The following is a 24448-nucleotide window of genomic DNA, read 5'->3' as shown; positions in this document are numbered from 1 at the left end:
AGGACATGGTTGCCACGCATGCAGTTGCCGGTGGTAACAGGTGGAGTGTGTGTTTGTTTGTACTTTTCCCCTTTAAGTAGCTTCCATCCCTTGCCTGGTATTGTAAGGGTTAATTCCCTTCCTAGTGTGTGTGTGTGTGGGTGTGGCTGCTTGGCCTATTTAGCTCCTGCTGGAAGCCAGAAGTATGAGGGGTACTCCAGGCATGTTGCTGGAGTCATCCTCCTGGTAGCCTTATGCCATCTCTCCAGTGAGGGCCACCCTTGTGGTCAAAAAGAATGTTGTGATGTTTACTTTATGTTCCTGTGATGTCTCTTCTTACTGCAGCTATATGGATCTGGTTTCCTGTGTGAGTCATGTTGTGTGCTGTGTTCGTTTATGTTTGTTCTGGACAACAGCATTTGAGCACAGGTTCCAGTCAGTGTGTCTGTGGCAGGTAGGTGTGGAAGTGTTTCACTCACCTGCCATATCCTTATGCTGTTGATGTTCCCCCTTCCTTGCAGCTTGGCCAGTGAGACTCCTGTTTGTCCGTGTCCTGGAGGAACAGGTCGTCTTACCCTGCTCCTAAGTTCAGGGATCCCTTGAAGGCTAGTAGGGACCCGAGGTTCCTGAGTATGAGCCCTCCTACCATCAGGGTCAGCTCATACAGCTAGGAGTTGGAGTCAGAATTAGGGACGCTGTAGGAGGTGACCTGCTCCCTAATTCTGTTGTTTCTGGCCTAGCAGCTTCACTTTCTGTTAACATCGCACGGATGAGAGTTTCCCCCACTCTCATCCGTGACAGTTTCCTATTAATACACCCCAACAATGGCTGCATTACAGTGTAAAGTCACAGCAGAACGGCTAATAACATGTACTTATGTTTTCTATTAATACACCTCAAAACAGGTTGTATCACACAGCCCTTTCACCCCAATAACAAGCAAGGTTTGCTGGAATTACTGAGCTATCATATAGTACAATTTGGATCCCCAATTAGTGCAGCAAAGGGTAATAGAATCGCTCCTATTAGCCAGGCTGTACTATCTCCCCTATTGGTCCCTGCTCTCTCCCTATAGTGTGGATAATGCCTCACTATATTTTCCCTAAACCTTGAATGATCTTTGCTTGAACTTCTAAATAGTTTTTTTGCTGAATAAAGTCTTTCCTAACACTATCCCTAGCACCTGTCACTTCTCTCCCTGCACTAAGTACACTGAAAAATGGCAGAAACCAAGATGGCTGAGGCTATTTATAGGGCTGTGACATCACAGGGGCTGGCTGGCTGCTGAATGGCTGCATACATGGAAGTGTGGGTGCTCGCTCGATCCCAGAGTTCTTAGCTCTATGTTCTAACATGTGCAGCAGCCATTTTAGGAAAAAATGCAATTAGTTACCACGAAGCATGAGGAAATTCGACTTTGGATTGAATTCCACTTTGTCAACTTTGATTCGCTCATCTCTAATTATAGCTACAATTAAGTAAGGTTTGTGTGTTGTTAGTTTCCTCTTAGCAATGAGGAGTTATTCATGTGACTAGTGTTGATCACGAATATTCGAATTGCAAATTTTAATCGCGAATATAGGTACTTTGAAAATTCGCGAATATTTAGAATATAGTGATATATTCGTAATTTTGAATATTCGAGATTTTTTTTTATTGAAAATTTTCGTAATGCAAATTTTTATTGAAACTTTTTCAATTGCCGAGTATAAAAATGATTCCTCCCTGATTCTTGCTTGTGGGCCAATGACTCATTGGCCCACAAGCAAGAAGCAGGGAGGAATCATGACTTTAAATGGGAAAAATGATGAATATTCTAAAAAACAAATATATAGCAATATATCGAATATTTTAGTTTTTTTGAATATTCGTAATATTCTAAAACAAGAATATATAGCAATATAGCGAATATTAAAAAAAAGAATATAGAGCAATTTAGCTAATATAGTGCTATAATCTTCTTTGTCTAACAGTTGTAATTTTTTTCTCATCTGAAGTTCAGATTGGAAAAAAATTACAACTATTAAAAAAAAAGATTATAGCACTATATTAGCTAAATTGCTCTATATTTTTTATTTTATTTTTTGAATATTCGCTATATTGCTATATATTCTTGTTTTAGAATATTACGAATATTCGAAAAAACAAATATATTCGATATAGTGCTATGATTCATTGGACCACAAGCAAGAAGCAGGGAGGAATCATGTTTTTGCTCGGCAATTGAAAAATTTGCGATAAAAATTTGCATTACAAAAATTCGCATATTAGGTAATCATTACCTTGTCGATTTTTCGAGTAAAAAAATCGTAGAATATAGCGAATATTCGGATTCACGAATATTCGCTGAATATTCTACAAAATATTCGCAAAATATTGCGAATTCGAATATGACCCCTGCCGCTCATCACTATTCATGACACATTTGAAGTCTTATTTGATGGCTAGATGTGAGTAAAATTGTATATGAAGCAAAGGAATGACTGAGGCTGGATGTGTGCATAAATTAAAGTATCATCATTCTGGGTATTAGGTACATTCATCCATATTTAATTTGAACAAGAGCTATAACACTTGCTGTCTCTGGGACTGTTACAACCAAATCAAAAGGCTTAATTTCTGGAAAAGAACCAAGATTGTCCATCATAAATTTTACCTGGTGGTGGTAACGGTGGACTCTCTTCATAGTTTAACTATACATTGTATACAAAATCATAACGGATACTCAACACCAAACACATCAACTTTCCCTGATGTTAAAGAAGGTTGTCTGGCCTAGGAGCGAACAACCACTATAAAAAAAAAACAAAAAAAAAACACTCACCTGTCCGCAATTCCAATCCCGACTACATCTTGTCCCTGCAAAATTAGAAAGTAGCTTGGTCCTGTGACAGCTGTGACCAATCACAGGCCTCAGCGGTCATATCTACATGAAATTTACATAGCTTCTGGGACATATCATTCAAGCAGATGTGACCGCTGAGGTTTGTGATTGGCTGCAGCAGATATGAGTCTAAGCTACTTATTGGTCCAGTCGGGACCACAGACTGGTGAGAGTTTTTCTATCTTTTTATGAGGCACATGTTTTCAGACCATAGGGATTGGTGGTTCCTACCCCGAACACACACCATTGCTAAAAAGCTAAAAATGTTTTTGTACAATGTACTTTCCTTGTTTGCCTTACTTGAGGGGTAATTATACAGCATATCATAGTATTTGGGTCAGCTGGATGCCATTTTGTGTGACCCTGCGGTATTCTGTGTTGATGGGGGGAGATGGTGTTTTCTATTTAGCACTGCATGGTGGACTTTCAGTAGCACTGCTGGGGATATTTTGATGTTACACTGTAGCATTTGTTTGGTACTCTTTAGGGATATTTTGATGCTGTATGGAAGATTTGTGTTGCACTGCTGGTTACTAAGTGGGTGTTGAATGGTAGTATGGTGTTGTCTAGGGGTGTTTGCCACTGCACTGTGAAATTTCTTGACTAGTGAGGCCCTAGCATCAGCATAGATTGGCTCCTCAAAGCTCCTGAATAGTAAAAGTCATGATGTAAAATACATTATAATTAGATTACATTATATCTGTAGATACTTACAGATTTATGGCTATTTTAACAATTTGTAAATATTCAAAAACTAACAAAAATTCCTGGCAACTGACATTGTAAATCATAGTCTTCATTTGCCTGCTTTTATCATCTACCAACTGACCAGTCCCCATCTAAGCCTTTCTGGTGGGTGCAGATAATAGTAGAACTATCCAAAAGTTGACAGGTTAAATTCTTGCAATTAAAGTGAAGGAAACAGTCAGAGCTTCTGATAAGCCTCCAGAGAATGTACAGTGCCTTGCAAAAGTATTCCCCCTCCCTTGACTTTTTTCATGTTTTGGTGCCTCACAACCTGGAATTAACATGGATTGTTTGAGGATTTGCATAATTTAATTTACAGAACATGCCCACAACTTTGAAGATGTGTTTTTTATTTTTTTTATTGTGAAGCAAACAACAAATAGGACAAAATAACAGAAAAAGTCAATGTTAATAACTATTCACTCCCCCCCCCCCCTCCAAGTCAATACTTTGTAGAGCCACCTTTTGCGGCAATCACAGCTCCAAGTCGCTTTGGATAAGTCTCTATGAGCTTGCCACATCTTACCACTGGGATTTTTGCTCATTCCTCCTTGCAAAACTGCTCCAGCAGTGTGTTTGGGTTCATTGTTCTGCTGGAAGGTGAACCTCCGTCATAGCCTAAAATCCCGCACAGAGTGGTATAGGTTTTGCTCAAGAATATCCCTGTATTTAACACCATCCATCTTTCCTTCAACTCTGACCATTTTCCCAGTCCCGGCTGCTGAAAAACATCCCCACAGCATGATGCTGCCACCACCATGTTTCACTGTGGGGATGGTGTTCTTTGGGTGATGTGTTGGGTTTGCACCAAGCATAGGGTTTCTTTGATGGCTGAAAAGTTAAATTTTAGTCTCATCAAACCAGAACACCTTCCTCCATACATTTTGGGAGTCTCCCACATGCCTTGTCGCAAACTGACAACATGCCTTTTTGTTTTTAGCTGAAAGTAATGGCTTTCTTCTGGCCACTCTGCCATAAAGCCCAACTCTATGGCGCGTACGGCTTATTGTCGTCCTATGTACAGATACTCCAGTCTCTGCTTTGGAACTCTGCAGCTCCTCCAGGGTTAACTTAGATCTCTGTGCTGCCTCTCTGATTAATGCCCTCCTTGCCCGGTCCGTGAGTTTTGGTGGGCGGCCGTCTATTGGCAGGTTTGCTGTTGTGCCATGTTCTTTCCATTTGGTTATGATAAATTTGATGGTGCTCCTGGGGAACATCAAAGAATTGGATACTTTTTTAAAACCTAACCCTGACTTGTGCTTCTCAACAACATTGTTCCTAACTTGTTTGGAGAGTTCCTTGGTCTTCATGGCAGTGTTTGGTTAGTGATGCCTCTTGCTTAGGTGTAGCAGCCTCTGGGGCTTTTCAAAAAAGATGTGTATATGTAATGACAGATCATGTGACACTTAGATTGCACACAGGTGGACATCATTTCACTAATTATGTGACTTCTGAAGGCAATTGGTTGCACCAGAACTTTTTATGGGCTTCCTAACAAAGGGGTTGAATACATACCCACATGCCAATTTTCTGTTTTCTATTTCTAAACAATAGTTATATTTATATATTTTTCTCATTTCACTTCACCAACTTAGACTGTTGTGTTCTGATCCATCACATAGAATTCAGATTAACAAAACATTGAACTTAAGGCTGTAATGTAACAAAATACGAAAAAAGTCAAGGGGGGGTGAATACTTTTGCAAGGCACTGCAGGTTGTAAAAATGATATTGCTTCTTTATGCTTTCTTTATGATAGTTTTATATGCATCATTATCCTTTTATATTTCTTATTGCCATGACAACAGCATTGGAGCATTGCAAAAGCTTTGATTGTAAAGATGAATTTGGCTTCTTTATATTTTGTTTGTTTCTCATCTTTTCATTAATTTCTGAATTATAATAGGCCTTCTACTCAGACAGCATTTCCGCTCTGCACATAAACTGGAGAAAGGGTGACCTTTTCATGTACCCACGTCCATTATCTGCCTCCCCCTTCCACCGCTGGTATTGATTTAAAACATTGCCATTGTGGTGCATATACTATATGCTGCCAACTTGTCTTGAATGTATAGCACCATCTAGTGTACTTATTCATTTGAGATATACTTAGTTATATTAATACTAAAATGTTAATGTGCACAAAAAGAGAGATATATCAGAAGGTAGAGTGTTGACACCTCCATCAATCACATAAACAAATAGGCTTGTGGCACTTTACAGCACTCTTCCTAGTACATTTGCTTACTAAGAAAGTTGCTGTTGATGGATTTTTCTGGTACATTGCAGTTCCACTTGGAGACCCAATATACGGGTTTGGAGCCAGATACATCTATTTGGAACATACATCATATCTGTCAAGTTGTGGTTCTTTGTCTATGCTTTTTATTTTTCACTATAATGCTCTTAAAACATAACCTCGATTTGAGTAAGTTAGAAAATAAATTACCGTATTTTTCGCCATATAAGACGCACTTTCCCCCCCCCCCAAAAGTGGGGGGAAAATAGCAGTGCGTCTTATGCGGCGAATGCTGCTGATTTTGCCGTATTTTCAATGATACACCCGCTGCGATGCCGTGCGGCGGGTGTATCAGCTGTGAGGGAGGAGGGGCTGGGGGCTGGCATCTGCTTTTATAATGACAGAGGGGCCCGTGCAGTGACTGTATTCTACTACACGGGCCCCGCTCACTGTATAATCGTATCTGTATTCTGTAATAGTTAATTGTGTATATAATGTAATCGCATAATCAGCGCTACTTACAACTACAAGCGCTCGGTAGGTAGCAGAGAGGAGGGAGGAGGCAGGCCGGGAGGATGGGCAGGCGGCGCGTCACTCACTACGTCACGCGCCTGCGCCGCCCACTTTATAAATGAAGCAGGCGGCTTGGGCGCATGACGTAGTGACTCACGCTGCCAGCTCGCGTCCTCCCGGCCTGCCTCCTCCCTCCTCTCTGCTACCTACCGAGCGCTTGTAGTTGTAAGTAGCGCTTATTATGCGATTACATTATATACACAATTAACTATTACAGAATACAGATACGATTATATAGTGAGCGGGGCCCGTGTAGTAGAATACAGTCACTGCACGGGCCCCGCTGTCATTATAAAAGCAGATGCGACCCCCACCCCTTGTATTGAGGGTCATTCACTACAGGGACACTGTTATGGAGGGGATCTGTGGATGACACATAGCATAAGATGCTATATACAGTACAGACCAAAAGTTTGGACACACCTTCTCATTCAAAGAGTTTTCTTTATTTTCATGACATACAGTACAGACCAAAAGTTTGGACACACCTTCTCATTCAAAGAGTTTTCTTTATTTTCATGACTATGAAGGCATCAAAACTATGAATTAACACATGTGGAATTATATACATAACAAACAAGTGTGAAAAAACGGAAAATATGTCATATTCTAGGTTCTTCAAAGTAACCACCTTTTGCTTTGATTACTGCTTTGCACACTCTTGGCATTCTCTTGATGAGCTTCAAGAGGTAGTCCCCTGAAATGGTTTTCACTTCACAGGTGTGCCCTGTCAGGTTTAATAAGTGGGATTTCTTGCCTTATAAATGGGGTTGGGACCATCAGTTGCGTTGAGGAGAAGTCAGGTGGATACACAGCTGATAGTCCTACTGAATAGACTGTTAGAAATTGTATTATGGCAAGAAAAAAGCAGCTAAGTAAAGAAAAACGAGTGGCCATCATTACTTTAAGAAATGAAGGTCAGTCAGTCAGCCGAAAAATTGGGAAAACTTTGAAAGTAAGGGCTATTTGACCATGAAGGAGAGTGATGGGGTGCTGCGCCAGATGACCTGACCTCCACAGTCACCGGACCTAAACCCAATCGAGATGGTTTGGGGTGAGCTGGACCGCAGAGTGAAGGCAAAAGAGACAACAAGTGCTAAGCATCTCTTGGAACTCCTTCAAGACTGTTGGAAGACCATTTCAGGGGACTACCTCCTGAAGCTCATCAAGAGAATGCCAAGAGTGTGCAAAGCAGTAATCAAGCAAAAAGTGGCTGCTTTGAAGAACCTAGAATATGACATATTTTCAGTTGTTTCACACTTGTTTGTTATGTATATAATTCCACATGTGTTAATTCATAGTTTTGATGCCTTCATAGTCATGAAAATAAAGAAAACTCTTTGAATGAGAAGGTGTGTCCAAACTTTTGGTCTGTACTGTATGTGTCATCCACAGATCCCCCTCATAACTGTGTCATACACAGATCCCCATAACAGTGCCATCCAGAGACCCCAATAAGAGCCACCCACAGATCCCCCATAAGTGTCACCCACAGATCCCCCATAAGTGTCACCCACAGATCCCCCATAAGTGTCACCCACAGATCCCCCATAAGTGTCACCCACAGATCCCCCATAAGTGTCACCCAAAGATACCCCATAACAGTGCGTCACCCACAGATCCCCCATAACAGTGCGTCACCCACAGATCCCCCATAACAGTTCGCCATCCACAGATCCCCCATAACAGACCACAATTAGTTCAAAACACACCAAAAGCACACCTATTGGTTCAAAATATTTTTTTTCTTATTTTCCTCCTTAAAAACCTAGGTGCGTCTTATGGGCCGGTGCGTCTTATAGGGCGAAAAATATGGTACTTAATCAGAAATGTAAATGAATATGTCAAGGAATATGTAATGGACGGACAAAATAAATGGTCATTGTCAGGGCCGTATTTACAGCTCATGCTGCCCTAGGCACTTGGACTGAACGCCCCCACTCCCCCCCCCATTAAAGATACATTTACACTTGCCAATAATTAGCATGATTCCTTTGTTTTTAAGCAATGGTAATACAAATTGGTTAGTGTACAGCAGGCTGTGCACTTTGCAGCCACATAACATTTTTTTTTTTTTTTTTGCCACTGCGTTTTTTGCTTTGGTTTTCTTCAATTGCAACAAAATGACAGTGCTTTTTTTAAAATTTCAGAAAACTGTGGCAAAATTGCACTGTGGCAGTGATGTAGACATAGACATGTGTAACCCCCCACTTAAGCCTTATTCACACATCCGTGTCCGTGCTTAAATCCATAAAAATGTGGTCACTAATGCCTCTGTGAAGATGTCCTTGAAGGATCCATGTTTGGTCCATGTGTCATCTGTGTTTTACTGACACTGCAAAGCAAAAAAAATTATTTTCAAAGCATCTCTTCCTAATGATCCGTGAAACACGGATGACATCCGTGTTGCATCCGCAGTTTTCACGGACCTATAGACTTTAATGGGCATGATGAATCCGTGAACACAGACAAAATAGCATGATCCTATGCTGAAAACACGGACAGTGGTAAAAAACTGATGTGTGAATACACACATTAACATGAATGGGTAAGGCCCCTGGCAGACGAGCATGCCGGATTCAGTCCGGATGCGTTGCGGGCGGGTTCAGGGAAACCCGCGCAATTTGTCTGCGATTGTGTTGCACTGTTCAGTTTTTTCCATGCGAATGCAAAGCATTTTAATGCATGATAAAAAACTGAATGTCGGTACCCAGACCCGAAACCAGATTTCTTCACTGAAGTTCGGGTTTAGGTTCGGTGTTCTGTAGATTTTATTATTTTCCACTTTCCACTTGATCGCGCAGCCGTTATCGTCTTCTTTCTTCTTCTTGCAAGACCTGCAAAAGGAACTGCGCTGATGTCATCGTGCTTACCACGTGGTGAGAGCGGTGACGTCAGCGAAGGTCCTGCTGAATGAAGATAGAAGGTTCTTCTATCTTCATTCAGCAGGACCTGCGCTGACTTCACCACGCTCACCATGTGGTGAGCGCGATGACATCAGCGCAGGTCTTTTTGCAGGTCCTACAAGAAGAAGAAAGAAGACGATAACGGCTGTGCGATCAAGTGGATGAGGTGAGTAATTTTTTAATTATTTTTTAACCCTGAATGGACATTTTACTTAGCATTCTGTATTAAAGAATGCTATAATTTTCCATTATAACCATGTTATAATGGAAAATAATAAAGCAAATGGACTTTAATGGGGTCTCGGGGCTCATCCCTATTAATTAACATCATCTCCTTAGCAACCATCCGTGAAAATCGCATTGCATCCGCACTTCCTTGCGGATGCAATGCGATTTTCACGCAGCCCCATTTACTTCTATAGGGCCTGCGTTGCGTGAAAAACGCAGAATATAGAACATGCTGCGATTTTCACGCAACGCACAAGTGATGCGCGAAAAACATCACTCATGTACACAGCCCCATTGAAATGAATCAGTCAGGATTCAGTGCGGGTGCAATGCGTTCATGTCACGCATTGCACCCATGCAGAAAACTCGCACGTGTGAAAGGGGTCTTGTGACGATCCCTACTCTTGGGTCACGTCACGGGGGTGAATTATACTAAATTCCCACTCACCTATTCTAGATGACGGAATTATGCTAACTTACCCCCTAGATTCTAACACCCCAATAATTTCTATCGCAATCGCTGCCACCACCTATACTATAAGGAAATAGGGGCCTATACTCATATATTCTATCAACCCAAAATTAACACCGTAACACAAGTTATCTATATGGAAACACTACCGATAGCGTTATTCACTTTGAAAGAGCAAGTTCTGTAAGACCACAAGGAAGGGACTTATTAATGTTTAAATTTAATACACGATAGTGCAGTGCAATACAAAAGAAAGTGTCAGATAACAGATAAAAACAAAATATACATACAATAACAATGCAGTGAACAGATAAAATAAAAGGGATAAAATACAGAATATTGGCTTACTGAGATGCAGCAGTTATATTCCGGCTGCGGGGACAGCTGAGGATACAGGCAGTCACTCCAAACGGTGTGGATCCCCAAAATGGCTGACACCTAACTGTTCCTTACCACCCATTTTTATCCCCCCTCAGCCGAGGGGTGGACTGTGATGGTACCTTCCTCCTTTTGGTCCGGCCTTTTGGGACATCTGAGATTATTCAGATTTTTGCCCCCACCTTCCCAAACGGCTGACCAATGTGGCAATATGAATCACAGCAATTCCTTTCCGTATGACAGGGACTGCGGGTACCGGTAAGATCCCATAATCTGAGTCGCCCCGTCCCAGTCATAAAGACACGTAATATGATCAGGTTATGATTTCCAGAAGGCCAGATCCTGAATACCAAGAAATGCCTCATGTCCAGTACGGGGTGTCTGGATTCTCCCCGAAGCCCATGTCAGGCTGAACATAATTACCAGGGTTCTGAGGATGTGGGTGTTATGAGGTCAGAGTTATGGCTTCTGATATTTTTTCATCCATCTACTGAATGGCTTATCACACCTGCTGGATTCAGCAGTCACCATGTCTGGAGTTTGTTCTGCATTTTAAGTGGTCCCTTCCAGGTCTTCATTAGTATGCCCACATGGCTTGTAAGTCACAGGCCAGCGCTAAATGAAGTTTCCTCTGAGAATGTGGAGTGTCCTCACCTTTTGCAGACAGGAACTTGGCACCCACAGGCACAATCTGCATAAGTCGTTAATAGAGCAAAGACATTGACATACAATCAGCTATTGATAATGCAAGTTTAGGAAAATCTAAAATCTATCTATCTATCTATCTATCCATCTATCCATCTATATAGTGTACTGTACTGTATTATACAGACATCAGACCCACTGGATCTTCAAGAACCAAGTGGGTCTGGGTAAAAAAAAAAAAGTTAAAAAAGTAAAAATAAAAAAACACATTTATCCCTGATTAAAAATGTAAAAAATAAAATTCCCTACACATGTTATATATCACCGCGTCCGTAACGACCCGATTTATAAAACGGTCATGTTACATTTCCCACACGGTGAACGCCATAAAAAATAAAAAATAAAAACTATGATGAAATTGAAATTTTGCCCACCTTACTTCCAAAAAAAAGGTAATAAAAGTGATCAAAAGAGTCGAATGTACGCCAAAATAGTACCATTCAAACCGTCGTCTCATCCCGCATAAAATGAGACCCTACCTAAGATAATCGCCCAAAAACTGAATAAACTATGGCTCTCAGAATATGGAGACACTAAAACATGATTATTTTTTTTTTTTCAAAAATGATATTATTGTGTAAAACTTACATAAATAAAAAAAAGTATACATATTAGGTATCTCCACGTCCGTATTGACCGGCTCTATAAAAATATCACATGACCTAACCCCTCAGATAAACACCATAAAAAATAAAAACTGTGATAAATATACAATTTTTTGTCACCTTACATCACAAAAAGTGTAATAGCAAGCGATCAAAAAGTCACACACACCACAAAATAGTGCCAATAAAACCGTCATCTCATCCTGCAAAAATCATACCCTACCCAAGGTAATCGCCCAAAAACTGAAAAAAATATGGCTCTCAGACTATGGAAACACTAAAACATGATTTTTTTATGCTTAAAAATGAAATCATTGTGTAAAACTTACATAAATAAAATAAAAGTATACATATTAGGTATCGCTGCATCCGTGACAACCTGGTCTATAAAAATATCACATGATCTAACCTGTCAGATTAATGTTGTAAATAACAAAAAATAAAAACGGTGCCAAAACAGCTATTTCTTGTTATCTTGCCTCACAAAAAGTGTAATATAGAGCAACCAAAAATCATATGTACCCTAAACTAGTACCAACAATACTGCCACCCTATCCTGTAATTTCTAAAATGGGGCCACTTTTTTGGAGTTTCTACTCTAGGGGTGCATTAGGGGGGCTTCAATTGGGACATGGTGTCAAAAAAACCAGTCCAGCAAAATCTGCCTTCCAAAAACCGTATGGCATTCCTTTCCTTCTGCGCCCTGCCGTGTGCCCGTACAGTAGTTTACGACCACATATGGGGTGTTTCTGTAAACTACAGAATCAGGGTCATAAATATTGAGTTTGGTTTGGCTGTTAACCCTTGCTTTGTAACTGGAAAAAAAATATTAAAATGGAAAATCTGCCAAAAAAGTGAAATTTTGAAATTGTATCTCTATTTTCCATTAATTCTTGTGGAACATCTAAAGGGCTAACGATGTTTGTAAAATCAGTTTTAAATACCTTGAGGGGTGTAGTTTCTAGAATGGGGTCATTTTTGGGTGGTTTCTATTATGTAAGCCTCGCAAAGTGACTTCAGACCTGAACTGGTCACTAAAAATTAGGTTTTTGAAAATTTCTGCAAAATTTAAAGATTTGCTTCTAAACTTCTAAGCCTTGTAACATCCCCAAAAAATAAAATATCATTCCCAAAGTCAGATTTGCAAAAAATGGCCAAGTCCTTAAGGTGAAATAGGGCTGAGGCATTAAGGGGTTAATTTAATTTTGTAAAATTAAGGTACACTCCAAAAGAGTGTGAAATATCCAAAATACAAACATGAGCAATTGCGCTGCAGTATAACAATGGCTGCTTAGTGCCGGTATACATGTCTATTCTGCACAAGGTACGGACAAGTCCTGAGGGATCCATGCCTGGTTCATTTTAATGAACGTGAGCTTGTCCACATTGGCTGTGGACACGCGGCTGCGCTTGTCTGTGATAACGCCCACTGCCGTGCTAAACACACGTTCAGATAATACACTGACTGCAGGGCAGGCCAGCACCTCCAAGGCGTAAAGGGCAAGCTCAGGCCATGTGCCCAGTTTGGAGACCCAGAAGTTGAAGAGGGCAGACTCGTCATTCAGTACGTGTAGGCGTGTGCACACATACTGCTCCACCATGTTGGTGAAAATCTGCCTCCTGCTAAGACGTTCCATATCAGCTGGTGGTGCTGGTTGTTGTGGCGTCCTGACAAAGCTTTTCCACATTTCGGCCATTCTAACCCTGCCTTCTGAGGTGCTGGCGGTGCCCCAGCTGCGTTGGCGACCTCTTCCTCGTCCTCTGCCTTAGCCTTGGGCTTCCACTGTGCCCCCACTGTCAGGTGGGAATGCCACCAGCAGCGCGTCTACCAGCGTGAGCTTGTACTCACGCATCTTACGATCACGCTCCAGTGACAGAATTAAGGACGGTACATTGTCCTTGTAACAGGGATCCAGCAGCAAGGCCACCCAGTAATCAGCACAAGTTAGAATGTGGGCAACTCGGCGGTCGTTGCGGAGACACTGCATGTAAGCATGTAATCGCTCATGTGTGACAGGCTGCCCAGAGGCAACGAAAAGCTGTCCTCTGTGGGAGGTGTATCGTCTGTGTCCTCTGTATATCCCCATCCACGCACCAGTGATGGCCATAAGCTGATCTGGGTGCCACCCTGCTGTGAACATGGTTCCTCCTCCTCCATCTCCTCCTCCTCATCCTCTACCTCCTCATCTTCCAGAACTGTGCCCTGGCTGGACAATTGTGTACCTTGGGTTTGTGGGTGCAGGAACCCACCCTCGGAGCCACTTGGGAATGACTGGCCGGAAACCCTACGAAATGATCCCTCTTCCTCCTCCTCCTCCTCCTGTGCCACATCCTCTTCCATCATCGCCAGGAGCGTTTTTTCAAGGAGGCATAGAAGTGGGATAGTAACGCTGAGAACGGTGTTATCGGCACTGGCCATGTTGGTGGAGTACTCGAAACAGCACAACAAGGAACACAGGTCTCGCATGGAGGCCCAGTCATTGGTGGTGAAGTGGTGCTGTTCGCCGAGCGTCTCACCCTTGCGTGCTGCAACTGAAACTCAACTATCGTCTGCTGCTGCTCGCATAGTCTGGCCAGCATCTACATATGAAGTGGTGAGCGGGAAGGCCGAAGTTACGCTGCAGCGCTGACAGGCGAGCAGCAGCAGGGTTAGAATGCCGAAAGTGCACACAGACGGCCCGCACATTATGCAGCAGCTCTGACATATCGGGGTAAGTTTTAAGGAATCTCTGCACCACCAAATTCAGCACATGCGCTAGGCAAGGGATGTGCGTCAAATCGGCTAGTCCCAGAGCTGCTACGAGATTTCGCCCATTATTGCACACCACCAGGCCGGGCTTGAGGCTGACTGGCACAAACCACTCATCAGTCTGTTGTTCAAGGCCCGTCCACAGCTCCTGCGTGGTGTAGAGTTTGTCCCCAAACAGATAAGTTTTAAAACTGCCTGCTGTCTTTTACCCCTGGCTGTTCTGAAGTTGGTGGTGAAGGTGTTACGCTGACCGGATGAGGAGCTGGTAGAGGATGAGGAAGCAGAGGAGGAAGCAACAGGAGGAAAACTGAAGCACCCTGCAATCCTCGGTGGTGGAAGGACATGCGCCAAACTGCTATCCGCCTCAGGCCCATCCGCCACTGCATTTACCCAGTGTGCTGTTACAGAGATATAACGGCCCTGACCGTGCTTACTGGTCCACGTATCCGTAGTCAGGTGCACCTTGCCACAGATGGCGTTGCGCAGTGCACACCTGATTTTGTCCCCTACTTAGTTGTGCAGGGAATGGATGGCTCGCCTTGAAAAGTAGTGGCGGCTGGGCACGACGTACTGTGGGACAGCCACCACCATAAGGCCTTTAAAACTATCCATCTCCACCAGACGGAATGACAGCATTTACAAGGCCAGTAATTTAGAAATGCTGGCATTCAGGGCTAGGGATCGCGGGTGGGTAGGGGGGTACTTCTTCTTCCTCTCCAGCATTTGGGATATGGAGAGCTGAATGCTTCCGTGGGACATTGTGGAGATGCTTGGTGACTCAGGTGTTGGTGTTGCTGGCAGATCCTCTGTTTGCGGGGTGCCAGGTGGCACTGTCACTCCAGAGGTGGATGAAGAGGCCGCAACTGCAGCAGAAGAGGAAGCCGGAGGAGCCAGAGACCTTTCTTGGTTTTTGAGGTGTCTACTCCACTGCAGCTCGTGCTTTGCACTTAAATGCCTGGTCATGCAGGTTGTGCTCAGGTTGAGAATGTTTATGCCTCGTTTCAGGCTCTGATTGCACAGCGTGCAAACCACTCGTGTCTCGTCGTCAGCACATTGTCTGAAGAACTGTCATGCCAGGGAACTCCTTGGAGCTAGCTTTGGTGTGCTCGGTCCCTTGCTGCGGTGGGCAGTAGGAGGCGTACTGTCTAGAGGACGGCCGCTCCGCTTTTGCACCCTGCTCCCTCTTCTGCTGTGCTGGTGGCTCTGTGCGACCACCGCCTCTCCCTCCGAACTACATCGGTCACTCGCATGACCTTGATTCCATGTGGGGTCGAGGACCTCATTGTCCTCCACATCATCTTCCACCCAGTCTTCACCTCTGACTTCCTTGTCGGTCTGCACAATTTCGAAAGCCCCAGCAGTTGGCACCTGTGTTTCGTCATCATCCGAGACGTGCTGCGATGGTCCTCCCATGTACTCATCTTGAAAGATAAGTGGTTGGGCATCGGTGCACTCAATCTTTTCCACTTCTGGGGCAGGGCTAGGTGGATGGCCCTGGGAAACCCTGCTAACAGAGTCATCAAAAAGCAGAAGAGGATGCTGCATGACTTGGGGCTCAGACTGCTTGGCTGATTTGCAAGGGGGTGAGGTGAAAGACTGATGGACATTGCCAACTGTGGTCTTTCAGCAGGAGACTGGGTGGGAGACAATGTGAAGGAACTGGATCCACTGTCAGCAACCCAATCTACTATTGCCTGTACTTGTTCAGGTCTCACAATTCGTAGAGCAGCATTAGGCCCGACCAAATACCGCTGCAGGTTTTGTCGCCTACTCACACCTGAGGAAGGGGTTTCACTTGTGCGTGTAGCTGGCACAGATCGACCACGTCCTCTCCCTGCAACAAGAGCTCCACCAGCAGCACCACGATCTGGGCCACGTCCCTTATTTGATGCTCTCCTCATATTTTTCGAATTTAGGATCTTGCCCTAAATGGGTGTTTAATTAATAGTAGAATAGAACGACAGTATGTAAAGGGTGTTTCTCACACTGTCTAAACCAGTGTAGGCCTAAATTAAATATTAATTTGCACAAAATGGCTGTATTTCAAATGGCTGTATTTCAAATCCAGATTCAATCCCCTTTATGTAGAGGGGGTATCTCACACGGTCTGAACCAGTGTAGGCCTGAAGTAAATATTTATTTGCCCTAAATGGCTGTATTTCAAATGCCTGATTCAAACCCCTGTATGTAGAGGGGGGTATCTCACAGGGCCTGAACCAGTGTAGGCCTGAAGTAAATATATCTTTGCACAAAATGGCTGTATTTTAAATGGCTGTATTTCAAATCTTTGATTCAAACCCCTGTATGTAGAGGGGGTATCTCACATGGCCTGAACCACTGTAGGCCTGAAGTAAGTATTTCTTTGCCCTAAATGGCTGTATTTCAAATGGCTGTATTTCAAATCCCTGATTCAAACCCCTGTATGTAGAGGGTGTATCTCACACGGCCTGAACCAGTGTAGGCCTGAATTCAATATTGGTGCACCAAATGGCGGTATTTCAAATCCCTGATTCAAACTCCTGTATGTAGAGGGGTATCTCACACAGTCTGAACCAGTGTAGTCCTGAAGTAAATATTTATTTGCCCTAAATGGCTGTATTTCAAATGGCTATATTTCAAATCCCTGATTCAAACCCCTGTATGTAGAGGGGGTATCTCACAGGGCTTGAACCAGTGTAGGCCTGAAGTAAATATTTCTTTGCTCAAAATGGCTGTATTTCAAATGCTGTATTTCAAATCCCTGATTCAAACCCCTGTATGTAGAGGGGTATCTCACACAGTCTGAACCAGTGTAGTCCTGAAGTAAATATTTATTTGCCCTAAATGGCTGTATTTCAAATGGCTGTATTTCAAATCCCTGATTCAAACTCCTGTATGTAGAGGGGGTATCTCACACGGTCTGAACCACTGTAGGCCTGAAGTAAATATATCTTTGCCCAAAATGGCTGTATTTCAAATGGCTGTATTTTAAATCCCTGAATCAAACCCCTGTATGTAGAGGGAGTATCTCATACGGTATGAACCACTGTAGACCTGAATTCAATATTTCTTTGCCCAAAATGGCTGTATTTAAAATGGCTGTATTTCTAATGCCTGATTCAAACTCCTGTATGTAGAGAGCGTATCTCACACGACCTGAACCAGTGTAGGCCTGAATTCAATATTGGTGCACCAAATGGCGGTATTTAAAATCTCTGAATGTAACCCAAATGTATTAAGGGTGTATCTCACAATGACATCTGCATCAAAGGCTGCCAACTAAATTTTTTGTGCCCAAACGACAGCACTTTGACAGCAATACAGTATATAGGCCTGTAATTTCACACGTGCTGATGCTGCAAGGCCTGAAAATAGTGTTTTTTGTCAAAAAAGTGTGTTTTTCAAACCCCAGAAAATGATGGGTGTATTTCTACCTTAAATTGTACACTGACTAATACAGATGTTGTAGATTGCCAAAAAAGTATTTTTTTGGTAACAGAATATGAAAGCTGTATATATTAAACTTGAATTTAACACTTGCAGATCTGGAAAATACTGTTTTCGAAAAAAATTGTGTGTTTTTCAAACCCCAGAAAATGATGGGTGTATTTCTACCTTAAATTGCACACTGACTAATACAGATGTTGTAGATTGCCAAAAAAAGTCTTTTTTTGGTAACAGAATATGAAAGCTGTATATATTAAACTTGAATTTAACACTTGCAGATCTGGAAAATACAGTTTTTTGAAAAAAAAAGTGTTTTTCAAACCACAGAAAATGATGGTTGTATTTCTACCTTAAATTGCACACTGACTAATACAGGTTTTGTAGATTGCCCAAAAAATATTTTTTTGGTAACAGAATATTAAAGCTGTATATATTAAACTTGAATTTAATACTTGCAGATCTGGAAAATACCGTTTTTTGAAAAAAATTGTGTGTTTTTAAAACCCCAGAAAATGATGGGTGTATTTCTACCTTAAATTGCACACTGCAGCACTATGAAGTGCCTTTTGCGCTGTGGCATTAGAAGAATTTTGATATCTCTGACTTTTAGTCTAACCAGACTGTCTATTACTCTGTAATTCCTCTAGCGCCGTTCTATGGAAACAGTAGGTTTAAAGAGTACACCAAATGCTTGAAATAACTTCTTTATTAACTTCAACTTTTCTTCATATAACACTGCCGCCTCCGCAGCAGACAGTCCATGTACATAACACGTGTTGAAAAGATATCACAAGATGGCAGTATGCATAAGATGGTGGTTCAACTGTTCAAGCTTGTCATTCAACATAAAATGGTAGATATATTTCTCTCTTGAGTATCTGTACTCTCACTTTAAGTTATTTAGGCACTTTATGATCTCTCTGAGAGGTATATCTGAGGTCTAATTAATAGTTATACTTGCAGAATGCAGTTAGCAGTGACTATTTGCAGATTGGTTGAGTATGATCTGGTATGGTTGTATGCAATTTGTCATGAGTAAGGATCTGAATTTGTTGATCTGAAACGGGTAGACCTGGTGTACATGTCTGGATTTTAGCATGATTTTTCATTAAAGCATTTATATGGTCGTCTGGAAGCTGGATTTCCTTTTTTCTTATATATGCAATTTGGATTGCAATATGGAATCTGAATGCTTGCAATTGTATGGTTGCAATTTGTAGCTTGCCATTTGTATTTGCAATTGTATGGTTGCAATTGGTGGAACTGTAAGTAAACACATATATATCTGGTTCAGTATACAATTCCAAACACAATACTAACAATATGAACATTATACAGGGTGGGCCATTTATATGGATACACCTAATAAAATGGGAATGGTTGGTGATATTAACTTCCTGTTTGTGGCACATTAGTATATGTGAGGGGGGAAACTTTTCAAGATGGGTGGTGACCATGGCGGCCATTTTGAAGTCGGCTATTTTGAATCCAACTTTTGTTTTTTCAATAGGAAAAGGGTCATTTGACACATCAAACTTATTGGGAATTTCACAAGACAAAACAATGGTGTGCTTGGTTTTAACGTAACTTTATTCTTTCATGAGTTATTTACAAGTTTCTGACCACTTACAAAATGTGTTCAATGTGCTGCCCATTGTGTTGGATTGTCAATGCAACCCTTTTATCCCACTCTTCACACACTGATAGAAACACCGCAGGAGAAATGCTAGCACAAGCTTCCAGTATCCGTAGTTTCTGGTGCTGCACATCTCGCATCATCTGAAGGCAATCGTCTATGCTGTGAAGATACGAGATGTGCAGCACCTGAACCTACGGATACTGGAAGCCTGTGCTAGCATTTCTCCTGCGGTGTTGCTATCAGTGTGTGAAGAGTGGGAGAAGAGGGTTGCATTGACAATCCAACACAATGGGCAACACATTGAACACAAGTGGTCAGAAACTTGTAAATAACTCATGAAAGAATAAAGTTACATTAAAACCAAGCACACCATTGTTTTTCTTGTGAAATCCCCAATAAGTTTGATGTGTCATATGACCCTCTTCCTATTGAAAAAACAAAAGTTGGATTCAAAATGGCCGACTTCAAAATGGCCGCCATGGTCACCACCCATCTTGAAAAGTTTTCCCCCTCACATATACTAATGTGCCACAAGCAGGAAGTTAATATCACCAACTGTATTAAAGGAACTGTATTAAAGCTATTGGTAGGTTTAGCTGTATCGTCCCTATGGTGTTCCTGATCCATTTCGGTGGTGTTTCTGTCACTTTCTGACCTTTTCCAATGGACCACGCACCATTCCCTCTTCAGAGCAGGGGGTGCCTGGTCTTCTCCCATTGACTTCCATTATACTCGGGTGCTCGGCCGAGTACACAAATATAGCAATGTTTTCGGGCTGAACACCTGAATACTTTGGTGCTCCATCATCACTACTGCCTAATATAACTCCATCCACATTATCAATTGTTCTTTTCTGTACGGTGAATGCCTAATGTTTGGGGTCTGTACTACACTGGCCTGCAGTAAAATTGATATTGAATGACCTTCTAATATACATGCCTCCAGCCACATAATTACTTGTTCTTTTCTGTAAGGTGAATGCCGAATGTTTGGGACCTCGGAGGAATTCAACACCTGTGACGACCACGTGTTATTGAATTTCAACTATTATCATTTGGGGTTTTTTCAAGAGGGGGGATTTCGTTAGCCATGTTTTTAATCCACTTTTATATTTTTTGTTTTTTTTAACATATGTATTTGACATCTATTTGTACTGGCCTGCAGTAAAATTGATATCCAATGACCGTCTAAGGTACCTCCAGCCACATATTTACTTGTTCTTTTCTGTGTGAAGAATGCCCAATGTTTGGGGCCTCTAATCTAACTGGCCAACAGTAAAATTGTTATACAGTGACCGCCTAATGTACCTCCAGCCACATTATCAATTGTTCTTTTCTGCACGGTTAATGAATAATTTTTGGGGCCTGTACTCCACTGGCCTGCAGTAAAGTTGATATCCAATGACCGTCTAATATACCTCCAGCCACAACATAATTACTTGTTCTTTTCTGTACGGTGAATGCCTAATGTTTGGGGCCTGTAGTCCACTGGTCTGCATAAAAATTGATATCCAATGACCGTCTAATATACCTCGAGCTACATCATCACAATTTCTTTCATGTCAGGTGAATGCCAAATTTTTAATGACCATACTCCCGTGGCCTAAAATAAAAAATTTCTAGGCTCCAGCAGGGCACATTTCTGAGAATTTCCATTTAAGACGCATAAAAATGGCCCCTGATTAAAATGCATATTTTTTTATGGAATTTTTGCCATTGATCCCCCTCTGGTATGTATGGAACTTGCATTTCATGAACATTTGATCGCGTTTGCACGATCTTGTTCGCGAATCGTCCCGGCCGATGTTTGCCCATCACTATTACTAATGCTTGACTGACATATAAGAGCTTGAAATGATTTGCAAACATTTCTAGGAGACCCCATGTCATCCACAACTTTTCAGAGCAAATATATTTGGACCTGAATAGAATTACCTTATCAATTTGACCGGATCAAGAAATTCACTCATCACTAGTAACAAGTTATAGGTGTACCCCAAAAACAGAAGAATATCCTATTGGGGACATTATTTTACAAAGATAACAACCAACAAGTATGCTGCTGGGCAAAAACATAGAAAGAAACTGCTACTAGTATTCTCAAAACAATGGGTTATCCACCGTAGAGTCAAGACCTTGACATCACTGAATATGTTTGGGATTACTTGGATCATGGAAAGCAGAAAATGCAGCCAACATTTAAGGCCTCTTGAACACGAATGTTGTGCATCCGTTCTGTGTATTGGGGACCGCAATTTGCGGTCCCCAATGCACGTGCAACATCCGTGCGGTGGCCGGGACGGATCGAGAGCTATTCAACTTGAATGGGTCCGTGATCCGCCCACACCGCAAAAAAATATAACAAGTTCTATTTTTTTGCGGTGCGGAGGCATGGACAGAAACACCACGGAAGCACTCCGTAGTGCTTCCGTGGGGTTCCGATCCATGCTTCCATTCCGCATCTCCGTGATTGCGGACCCACGGGCAATACGGCCATGGGCATACAATGCAACTTTTAAGGTGTGTGCCAGAAATATTTAAAGACCAAGAGGAATATCTGAAAAACTGAAAGCAATTTCCAAAATGCAAAAATAATATAATTGGTTATTGAGCTTTTCTGCCTTTTCTTCTTATGCTGAATTATTAATATCTTATACTTCATAACTAATTTGATATGCATATCTATCTGCTATGCATAAATCTGTAATGTGAATATATACATGCTGTAATATATTCAGCAATTTACAGTACATTCTCCCTTTTCCTGCCTGTAGGCTATCTGTAAATGTTCAAAAACATCAAATGTCACAAACAAATTTGTTTAGCATTAACAAGAATTTACTAGACATGGAGAAGGCAGAGGAGGGAATGCAGTTGCATCAGTTTCTTTTCCCTGTGTCTGGGATACTAACATCTATTATAGCCTGGCATTCTGACTTACTAGGATATGAGGAATTTTTATACTAGTCAGCCATTAGACTGTGGTGATTGGGTATGGAAATTTATTTTTACGTTACTGTTTACTTTCCAAATTTATGTGTCATATAATTTTTAAAGGTGCAGTGCCCTTATGGGTGTCCCTCCTGAAGGTCTAAAGGGAGGTAATTTTCAAGTTCCTCACCCCTTGCAACCCTGGCTCCCCCCTTTAGAGGAAATCCAATCTATATCTTACTTATCCAGGTGGATGTTGGGATAACGGTTCAGGCAGATGCCAGGAGCAAGTCAGGATCTCCCTAAACTCTGTCAAGGAGTACCCATACACAGAGCCCAGAAACTATAGGCAGGTAAGTTTAACATCTGCTGTGGGTAAACTTTTTAATGGTTTTCTGAGATGCTATACTGGAGTATCTCAATGAAAATAAGAGTATAACACTGTATCAGCATGGCTTCATGAGGGATTGGTCATGTAAAACTAATTTAATCAGTTTCTATAAGGAGGTAAGTTCTAGACTTGACCGCGGCCAGTCAATGAATGTAATATATCTTGACTTCTCTAAAGCATTTGGTACAGTGCCATATAATGGTTAGTGTATATAAAATGAGAATGTTTGGACTGGGAGAAAATGTCTGTATGTGGGTGAGTAACTGGCTCAGTGATAGAAAACAGAGGGTGGCTTTTTAACGGTACGCATTCAGATATGGACACTTTCATTAGTGGAGTACCACAGAGGTCAATCTTTGGCCCTATTCTCTTCAATATATGTATTGATTATCTTGTAGAAGTCTTGCACAGTAAAAATATCAATTTTTGTAGATGAAACTAAACTGTGTAAAGTAATTAACATGGAAGAGGACAGTATACTGCTACAGATGGATCTGGGTAGATTGGAGGCTTGGGCAGAGAAGTGGCAGATGTGGTTTAATGCTGACAAATGTAAGGTTATGCACATGGGAATGAATAATGCAAGTCACCCGTACATACTAAATGGTAAAACACTTGGTAACACTGACATGGAAAAGGACTTAGGAATTTTAGTGGACAGCAAACCTAACTGTAGAAACCAGTGTCAGGCAGGTGCTGCTAAGGCCAGTGAGATCATGGAATGCATGACAAGGGGCATAGATGCATGTGTTGAGAACATAGTCCTGCCACTGTGCAACTCACTAGTCAGAGCTCCCATGGAGTATTGTGGGCTCCTGTGAACAAGAAAGACATAGCAGAGCTGTAAATGGTTCAGAGGAGGGCAACCAAAGTAATAACTAGAATGGGCAGACTACAGTACCCAGAAAGATGATCAATTTAGAAAAAAAAGATAGCTGAGAGGAGATCTAATAACTATGTATAAATACATCATGAGTCAGAACAGAGATCTCTCCCATCATCTATTTATGCCCAGGTCTGTGACTGTGACTAGGGGACATCCTCTACATCTAGAGGAAAGAAGGTTTCTACACAAACATAGAAGAGGATTCTTTACAGTAGGAGCTATGTCATATTTATGTGTCATAGAATTTTAAAAGGTGCAGATCCCTTATGGGTGTCCCTCCTGAAGGTCTAGAGGGTGCTCATTTTCAGATTCCTTACCCCCCATAACCCTGGCTCCCTCCTTCTGAGGAAGCCAAATTTACATCTACCTCCAGCCACATACTTACTTGTTCTTTTATGTATGCTGAATGCATAATTTTTGGGGCCTGTAGTACACTGGCCTGCTGTAAAATTTATATCCAATGACCATGTAATCTACCTCCAGCCACATACTTACTTGTTCTTTTCTGTACACTGAATGCATAATTGTTGCAGCCTTGGAGGAATTCAACACCAGTGACGACCACGTGTTATCGAATTTCAACTATTATCATTAGGTTTTTTTATAGGGGGATTTTGTTAGCCATTTTTTTAATCCAATTTTATATTTTTAGTTCTTTTAAACATATGTATTTGACCTGTATTTGTACTGGCCTGCAGTAAAATTGATATC

General features: G+C 41.8%; 1 long non-coding RNA gene across 1 annotated transcript; it reads left to right on the top strand.

Annotated features, from left to right (window-relative positions):
- Positions 1 to 641: 641 nt before the first annotated feature.
- On the top strand, positions 642 to 21869 carry LOC120993271. Its single transcript, XR_005777187.1, has 3 exons — positions 642 to 652; positions 15741 to 15749; positions 21722 to 21869. It is a non-coding gene; the product is annotated as an uncharacterized LOC120993271 (long non-coding RNA).
- The last annotated feature ends 2579 nt before the right edge of the window (positions 21870 to 24448 follow it).

Source organism: Bufo bufo, chromosome 3, assembly GCF_905171765.1.
Source record: "Bufo bufo chromosome 3, aBufBuf1.1, whole genome shotgun sequence".
NCBI lineage: Eukaryota > Metazoa > Chordata > Amphibia > Anura > Bufonidae > Bufo > Bufo bufo.
This window is presented reverse-complemented; position numbering and strand designations above follow the sequence as displayed.